At 34.9% G+C, this 10,069-nt stretch overlaps 1 pseudogene; it reads right to left on the reverse strand.

Moving 5' to 3' along the window:
- Nucleotides 1–645: 645 nt before the first annotated feature.
- LOC129244392 (zinc finger BED domain-containing protein 4-like) lies at nt 646–2,206 on the reverse strand (annotated as a pseudogene).
- Between the last annotated feature and the right edge of the window lie 7,863 nt (nt 2,207–10,069).

Here is a 10,069-nt window from a genome sequence, read left to right on the forward strand (position 1 = left end):
AAGGAACCATACCTCTAAAACGATTTCCGATGTCCCCCAATATGGGTCGAACTTTTTAGTTTCTTTTCTATAACTCACATTCATTCATTTACATATTATATGTTCTGACTAAATAATTTTTTTAAGAGAAAAAATAGATAATATTATAAATAAATAAAAATAAAAAAAAAACATAGCCATTTAGCTGATTTTTTCATGTAAAATCCAAAAATGGTGATATTTTGAAATTGGGGGACATCAGAATTCGTTTTAGAGGTATGGTTCCTTCGGCAAAGTTTCTTATTTTGATCCCTAGAATACGATTTTCATAGAGCAATAAGCGATTTTTAAATCGACCCGCCCTACTGTACATGCAATGCTGTGCCTATGAATGCGCGCTGGATTTCTTGAGAAATTTTACCGTATGTTTTGCTGTGGCGAGGCACATATGTACATACACACAACATATATACATATATCCGCATATATACATACATATATAAATTCACAAATTTAAATTTGCTTATGCCATCCTTCTGTGTGCCTGGTAATGAAGCATTTTCTATGCACACATATATATACGTATATCTTTTTTCTTCTTCTTTTTGGTATCGCTTTTTCGTTTCACTTTTTCTCAAATCACTCCCAACGATTCTAAAGAAGTTTTCACTTCAAAACTGTTTTGCTTTTTGCCAAAGCATCCTTAAAGTGTAGCAATTTGAATCTCGGGTCTAATGCAGTCGCCAGCGAAAGAATCGAGTTGAATTCAAGTTTGTCGAATCTTTTGTTCATATTCTTTTGTAATTCATTTTTTAGCTCAAAAGCAACAGCGTCTCTCGGTATAACTTTAGTCAGAGCTTCGTTTAAACAACTTACCAGGGGTATTATCTTGCTAACAGTAACATAGGAGTCCGCAGAAATCTCCCTGGTAACAGTTTCAAAAGACTTTAGTAACTCAATTACCTCTTTGATATTATTCAGCTCAGAGCCATTAACCATGGAAGGTGCTTCCGGGCGAGTGAGAAGTACTTCGCTCAAAAAAGAGGATAACTGAACAAACCTCTCCAACATGTAAAAACAAGAGTTCCATCTTGTTTTGACATCCAGAATCATCTTTTTTGTTGTACCTTCAGACGTTCCAGCTTCCATCTGTTTCTTTCGCAAATCATCCTAGCATTAACGCTCCTCTTGATAAACTTAACAATGTCGCGCACCTTACTAATCAATGATGACACTTCCGTAGACTTGTCAATGGCTTGAGTGACAACCAAATTTATAGTATGTGCGAAACAAGGTATTATTTTATTGTCGCCGAATAAATTCCGATTCATTTTCATCATTCATTTATCTGTGACCACGTTCCACTCTATAAAAAGTCGCGACAACTTTTCTCCTAAACAAGCAGCTGTGTGACTTTCGCGAAGCTCAATAAGGCCTAAAGTTCCACTTGACAGATGCAAATTGTCTAAAAAATGAATTGTTACTCCCTTGAACGACTCGTTTTTCATTTGCTCCGTCCATATATCATAAGTTAGACAATAAGTGTCACTTTTACGAATATATTCTTTAAAAGCACATGACAACGCTTCATATTTTTCAACCACGCGCAATTTAACTGTCTCCCTGCTGGGAACTTTATAGAGTGGAACCAGTTCTTTCATAAGTTGTAAAAATCCCTTTCCCCCCACCGCGTAAAATGGCTTATTGTCCATTATAATGAAATTGACAATTGCTTCAGTGATTTTTTTAGACCTAGTGCCGTCTTTAGTAGAAATGCTTTTAACTTGTTCTAAAAAGTCCTTAACATTTGGTTGGGAAAGGGATTTATTTGCCGTTTGATATTTTGTTTTATTTCCGGACATTGACATGGTACTTGACGAAGACGGATATTCAGGTATACTACGTTCTGATTCATTTATAATCTCATATACCTCACTACAACCCGAAGATAAAGCAGTTGTTTTAGCAGTTGATGATGAATCCTTTGGCGTTGTAATTATTTCATAAATTTTTCGTTGTTTTGGTAGCGAATGTGGAATAACTTCGTCATTATCGTCCGATTGAGTTCGTGGTAAGGTCTGTTTATGCACGTTCTCGACATGGCATCGAAGGTTTGATGTATTACCCGATGCCCTTAAATTCTTATTGCAGAGTTTACAAGTGGCGGAACTGTCTGGATTTTTTTAAAGAAGGTCCAGACATTACTTTTGAATTTAGAAGATTTCATTTCGGGATCTAAATATTATATTATGTAAGTAAAAAATTAACAAATTCACTAACATATGTTTATATCGCACTAAACTTACCATACATACAGATATATACACACAAACCCTCGTTCGCACTGGAATATAGTAAAGCAATCCGTTTTATATGGCGAAATAGAAATTTTATTGGAGTTGCGCGTTAAAGAAAACTGTATACTATGAAAACAATTTTGTTTGTACTTACTAACTTCAATTATACGTATTTCCAATCGCAGATTCCACCAGCGAATTCTCAGTAACAGAATAAAAAAACGTGATCAAATAAGAAGTAGTAAATGACAGTGTGATAAACCTTTGCATAAAAACAGGGTTATAAAAGTTTGAAGTAAACTTTATATAACCCTGCATCTACACCTTCAAAACATGCTTTCTTGAAAATCGATATCAGTTTAGTTTAGTCAGCTCACCGTTTTCTTCACACAAAAACTCACCTACAAAAGCGAAAAGCACTTGATGAAAAAAGTTAATATCTCTTTAAAAAATAAGTTTCCTAAAAACCAGTATAAAAATAAGCAAAAGTAAAAAACATCGATGTAAAAACATCGCTCAAACTAACATCGATGTATCGATGTTTTAACATTCTAAACATCGATGTTTTTTAACAAAAACATCGGTGTTTCAAAAACATCGATGTATCGTTTGCATCCCTAGTTCTCATTAGTTTGATCGGAACAGCTGGGTCGGGGTTGCGTTTACGGTCTTCACTGTTTTCAGCATAAATCACCTAAAAATATGTTCTCATATGCAGTGGTTAGCAATAAATCCACAAACATTGATTTGCGTGTTGACAATCAGCTGTCAAGACTGTTTTTCAACATTGCATTCTACATTCATACCGCATAACTCAAAACTCATAACTTTGTGCAAAATTCACAAAAATTAAAAAAAAAAACATTTTAATTCAAATTTAAGACAATTGCCATTAAAATTTTCAACTTTTTAACCAGAATCTTTAAAAAATTTCCAGACATACAGTTTTAAAGCCCTTTAAATTTTAGTATTTATATCAGTTTGGAGTCGTTGAAAAAGCCTTTTATAAGGAACAAAAGGACCAACACCTCTTCGAAAATAAAATTCTAAAAGTCTACGATAATTTTGAGCCACTTGAATGAAACGTGTCTTTTTTTTAATTTCTAAATAAAAAGTTAAAAATATTCACGATTTTTTTAATTTGACTGTCAAGACTGTTTTGAGAGGTTTTTCTTCATAAAAATTGGTTTGACGATATGAATAACAGGCAAACAATAGCAGTGTTAATTTAATTGCGCAATGGCAAACCTCCGAGTGTATTTCTGCTATCAACCAGCTCCTCATAAAAAAACATTTGCCTAGAGCCTAACCTAGAGGTACTAGGCCCTTCTATGGCAGCCTGCCGGTTAGGCCTTTAAGCCGGTGCTGACCCCCCGTCCCCTAAAAGAGGTTGAGGTGATTTGGGGATTGCTCGCCCTAAGCGGAGTTGATCCTGACATTCCTGCTGTCCCTATCGCTCAAGCCCCCTCTATCGCCTAATAATGTCGGTCTGACCACTACCTTGCTCGCAGCTGTGACAGCAGTCGGAGTCACTTTCGTCGGTTTTTTGGGAGGACCGACCTCCTTGTTAGAAATATATTTCTTTAAACTCATCTCCATTTTGGTCCCACGAGTGTCGAAAAAGGGAGGTCCGCCTGTACAGGTACGGCTAGATAGAACTGGAGGTCGCCAGGTATCCGAAGCACTCCGTTCGCGACTGGATTATTTTTGATCTAGGTCCCCAGCCAAGCTGAACCTCGGCACGGGTGGCATTACACCTTGTTCCAACCCAGATCAGAACTTGGTCATCATTCAAAAAAGAGGTTGTCTGTAAAGTCGTTTTAACGTGATAACGTCATAAGAAAATACTGATTGAATGGTTGCATTTTTCAAAAGAAAATTTAAATTTTATTTGTTTGATAGATATTTTGTATGGATATAGAAAATGAGTTAACATTAACATATATTAACATAATATACTTTAACATAACATCACATAACATAACATAACACAACATAACACAACATAACATAACATAACATAACATAACATAACATAACATAACATAACATAACATAACATAACATAACATAACATAACATAACATAACATAACATAACATAACATAACATAACATAACATAACATAACATAACATAACATAACATAACATAACATAACATAACATAACATAACATAACATAACATAACATAACATAACATAACATAACATAACATAACATAACATAACATAACATAACATAACATAACATAACATAACATAACATAACATAACATAACATAACATAACATAACATAACATAACATAACATAACATAACATAACATAACATAACATAACATAACATAACATAACATAACATAACATAACATAACATAACATAACATAACATAACATAACATAACATAACATAACATAACATAACATAACATAACATAACATAACATAACATAACATAACATAACATAACATAACATAACATAACATAACATAACATAACATAATATATCATAAAGCATTCACCAACAGCTTTCATTTGATACCCATATTGTACATACACAACCAAAGGTTACCCGGGTCCACGTTTTGACCTATATCTCGAGACCTCAGTCACGGAGCGGCATGAAAAATACTCTGTACTAAAGCATTCACCAACAGCTTCAATTTGATATCCATATTGTACAAACACATTCTAGGGTCCACGTTTTGGTCTCTATCTCGAGACCCTAGTCACGGAGCGGCATGAAAAATACTCTGGACTAAAGCAACAGCTTCCATTTGATACCCATATTGTACATACACATCCGAAGGTTACCCGGGTCCACGTTTTGACCTATATCTCGAGCCCTATTTCCAAAATAAAATATAATCTATGTTACTCGTGGATAATGTAGCTTTCGAATGGTGAAAGAATTTTGAAAATCGGTCCAGTAGTTTTTGAGCCTCTTCATTACAAACAAACAAAGTTTTCCTCTTTATAATATTAGTATAGACAACATATTTTATAAGGTATATGGTAAATATTACCATACATTTTTTCCTTCATATATAATAAAAAAATTAATAATAATAACATTAAAACAACAGGTATTATTAACAAACTTGGTTTTATTTTAAATTCTTCAAGTGAATCAAATTAATAATAATCAATAAGAAGGCATATGCAAATACAAATACGTGAGTTTATATATGTACATATGCGCAAATACATACATATATACGCTCACTTAAGTAGGAGAGAGCAAGATGTCGAACGTTGCCGTTCGTTTGCTTTGTTTGCTTTGTCGTTCGTTCCGCGCTTTCGCTTGCAGTTCATGCAATGCAATGAGCAAGGTAACTACATATGAGCAAGGTAACACTAATGAGCAAGGTAACACTAATGAGCAAGGTAACACTAAAGAGCAAGGTAACACTAATGAGCAAGGTAACACTAAAGAGCAAGGTAACACTAAAGAGCAAGGTAACACTAATGAGCAAGGTAACTACATATGAGCAAGGTAACACTAATGAGCAAGGTAACACTAATGAGCAAGGTAACACTAAAGAGCAAGGTAACACTAATGAGCAAGGTAACTACATATGAGCAAGGTAACACTAAAGAGCAAGGTAACACTAATCAGCAAGGTAACTACATATGAGCAAGGTAACACTAATGAGCAAGGTAACGACACATTTTTTCGTGCGTGCAGCCTGTTAAATCGAATTATAAGACGTTATCACGTCAAAAAGCAGTCCGAACCATGGGAATGGAATGCACTCGCTCAATACTGGAGTGTAATTGAACGACCACACTACTATCCATTGATAAGGTCTGGTTAATGGTTCGACTAAGCCTCTGCACCACGGCAAGGTGCCTGCCTTCCGGGAAGTTTACATATTTTTATTTTTTTTTATGTACTTGAATTTCTTCTTCCCCCCACTTCTTCTACAGGGTGGGCCATATAGCGTTTGCTTTTTGAACCACCTATTTTTTTGAGAATGGTAACACAAATGACATGTCAAATGTGTTCATAATTTACTTAAAGGTTTGACATTTACGAAATGGGGCGCTATACGCTTGAACAAAATTGGGAAATATTGAAAACCTATTTCCAAAGTGGTGAGTCTTCTTATTCTTCCGCGACTACAGTAAATGGCGAGCGTTACCGTGACATGCTCAACGAGTTTTTGTTTCCAAAAATTGAAGAGGATGACATGGACGACATTTGGTTTCAACAGGACGGTGCAACTTGTCACACTGCCAAAGTTACACTCGAACTTTTGTTTACCGTTTTTGAATTCCGATATCAATTGGCCGCCACGGAGCTGCGATTTAAGCCCGTCTGACTATTTTTTGTGGGGAGCCGTTGAGGACAAATGCTATGCGAACCATCCAGAGACAATTGATGCTTTAAAACACGAAATCGAAGTTGCCATTCATGAAATTGGAGCCCAAACAATCGAAAATGTGCTTAAAAATTGGGTTGATCGAATGGCCTACTGTAAAGCCAGTCGTGGCAGTGATTTGAACGATATTATTTTTCATTCATAAATGACAATGTTCAATCTTCAAAATAAAAAAAGGTATGCAAAAATATTTATTAGTTTTTTCTTCATAGCCGATTCAAAAAGCAAATTTTACATGGCCCACCCTATATTTTTTTTTGTTTTTTGAAAATTCATCGTTTGATTTATGTTTTGAATATTTTTCATTTTCAGCAATTTTTTGTGCGCCAAGCATAAAATTACAAACACAATGCAAAGCGGAAGCGGAAGAAAGGAGCATGAGACAAGTAAGAAAAACCAAAAAAAAAAAAACAATAAACAACAAAAGAAAAGAATTGCGGATGTAAATACCGGAAGTGCACAGATGGCATAAAATCACGAAGCGTAAAAGGAGTATAATTCTTGCAACAAAAATATTAACAACAACACAGTATAATTTACCGATAAACTGAATACAAAAAAGAAAAAGAAAAGCAAAAAATTAAAGAAACACAAATTAAAGAGGAATTAAACCGAAAAAGGTAGCTTTGAAAAGTTTATTGCAAAGTTGAAAGTGGCAGCTGACGACACAGCAAAAGGGATGCCTGAACGTGTGAAGGATAATGCGCGATTGGCATGTTGCAATGATTATGCTACGAGTGTTGCCAAGAAAATGACTAAAGCAATGCCACACCAATTTAATTGAGCGGAAATAGCGGTGCAGGTGCTTTTTCTAGTACTCATTTATATGTATATTGAGATTGCCGGCGCTGAAATATGGGAGAATAGGATGACTTTATTTTCGTTTTTTGCTTTTGAGAATAAAATTATTTGGATTACCATAACTGGTAATATATTCAGTTTCATCTGCATCAGTTTCACTTGAATATAAATAAAAACAACGTGATTTTAAAAGAAAAATATTGTATTCAAATTAAAAGTAGGGCGACGAGGTTTTTAACTTTTTTATAATATATTTAATTTTAATGTTTTTCAACAGTGCATTCTACAACCACACCGCGTAACTCAAAACTCATAACTTTGTGCAAAATTCACAAAAATTAAAAAAAACATTTTAATTCAAATTTAAGACAATTGCCATCAAAATTTTCAACTTTTTAACCAGAATCTTTAAAAAATTTCCAGACATACAGTTTTAAAGCCCTTTAAATTTTAGTATTTATATCAGTTTGGAGTCGTTGAAAAAGCCTTTTATAAGGAACAAAAGGACCAACACCTCTTCGAAAATAAAATTCTAAAAGTCTACGATAATTTTGAGCCACTTGAATGAAACGTGTCTTTTTGTAATTTCTAAATAAAAAGTTAAAAATATTCATGATTTTTTTTAATTTAACAAACTTTTGTCAATTTTCTAAAAAGTTCAAAGCTTTCAGGTTAATAGTTTTTGTTGTTGAATGCACTATAATTTAATGAAAACATAACAAAATTAAATACAAAAAAGCGTAAGCGTCGCATAAAGCACAACTAATAGTCCTTATTAACTGACAGGCCTTCTGGCAAAAATTGGGGAGTACAATATTGTGTAACCCATAAAAACCGTGAGCGTCGCTTTCTTGACTGAAAACGACGTGGTGTTTTTGTTGTTGGTTCATTCTGAGCTCTCCATTCACTCGCCTGATGCCCAGATTGCGTGTCGTACTCATTAACCCATGTCTTGTCTCCAGTAATGATGCGTTTCATGAAAGTTGGGTCGGATTCAGCCTTGGAAATCACGTCGTTGGCAATATCATCGCAGCCCCTTTTTGCATGAAATTGAGGTCCTTTGGGGTCAACTTAGCAGCAGCACGGCGCAAATCCAAGTCATTAGGATTAATGCTCAAGCCTTCTGCCAGCTCTCTGATGCTTAACTTGTGGTTAGTGATCAACTTTTCTTTCACTTTATTAATGATTTCATCAGTTTTCGATCTCGACGGCTTGCCACTATATTCGTCAGCCTCGTTGGACTTACGATGCCTTCTGAAGCATTCATGCCACTCGTAAACGGCTGTTTTCTTTAGAGTATCATAACCGAAACAGTCTCCAAATATTTCTAAGATTTTCGCACCTTTGAATCCATTTTTAACGCGAACAAAGTCGTTGTTGCGAATTCAAATCCATTTTTAAAACTGTAAGTAATTAGAAACACGTACAGAAGCAAAATGTTAAGCAATGGCAATAAAATTGGAGTGTAAATCACAAATTTGGCAACGTAACAAAACAACCAAAAACAGAACTCAAATCAGTTGACTTGGAGGTTGTTCCACGCACTTTTTGATCAAGGTATTATTATGAATGAGACTTCCAATCAACTGCTACTTTTATACAATATACATACATACATACACATTTGCCTTCGGAATCGAATGCGGCTTGAAAATTACTTACTGACAGAAGTGGGTTTAGACGGAGCACTCCATCACTAGGCTGCTGTGCATACCTTGATTATGTGTGCCGTTATTTATAAAAATATTTTTGAAATTTTTTTAAGGCGATAGCCTCAGCTGCTAGCTGCCTTACTTCTGCAATGTGATTTATTATACTTCATATAAATCAACAAATTGGGTTCTTTCATTGTGTTTAAGTTAATTTTTGTCTTCCCAATGACATTAAAAAATGTACTGTCGGTGCTTGTCAACTCTGTTGACGAGACTTTTGCCAAATATGCACCGGAGCAATAGCATCCACGTTCCACATTCAAAAATATCACTGAGCTTACGATGTTGAAGCCAAATTAAAGGATTATCAAGACATTTAGAGGGTGTGTTATCGCTACACGCATACCAGTACAGTTCCAATAAAACATTAAGGCCACGCGGCACGGTCAAAATTTAAAATTGAATGGAATTTCAAATAAAAAAATACTTATACTTATATACACAAGTATATACATCCATTTTGTCAGATTTGTGGATGTAAGACAGAGAGTCGTAAATTTAGGTCAATAGCGTTGGGACGCAGTAACGTTTTGGTTGTTGTCAGTGCGATAAGAGATTCAGCATTCCAAATGGAATCCCAGCAGCAGGGCCGATAACTGAATTCGTATGCCACTTCATGAAGCTACATGTGCTCAAATATGCTTGCGACATAACTCAGTAATAGCCACATACTTACATTTGAGCACAAAAGCGCCAATGCCCGCATGTACACATTTACATGAAAGTGATTTTAGTGAGTTTGTGTGTTTACTACATTTTGTTGCATTTCAATAGAGTCCTTCAGCGCCCAATAATGCTGCTAATGCGATTACTAATGTAGAAGGAAATCGGTAAAATATCCTTTTTGCCAATAGTAGGTAAAGCAAAGATGTTGCCAGAGAAAGTAAGTAAGTG

Source organism: Anastrepha obliqua, chromosome 4 (assembly GCF_027943255.1).
Source record: "Anastrepha obliqua isolate idAnaObli1 chromosome 4, idAnaObli1_1.0, whole genome shotgun sequence".
NCBI lineage: Eukaryota > Metazoa > Arthropoda > Insecta > Diptera > Tephritidae > Anastrepha > Anastrepha obliqua.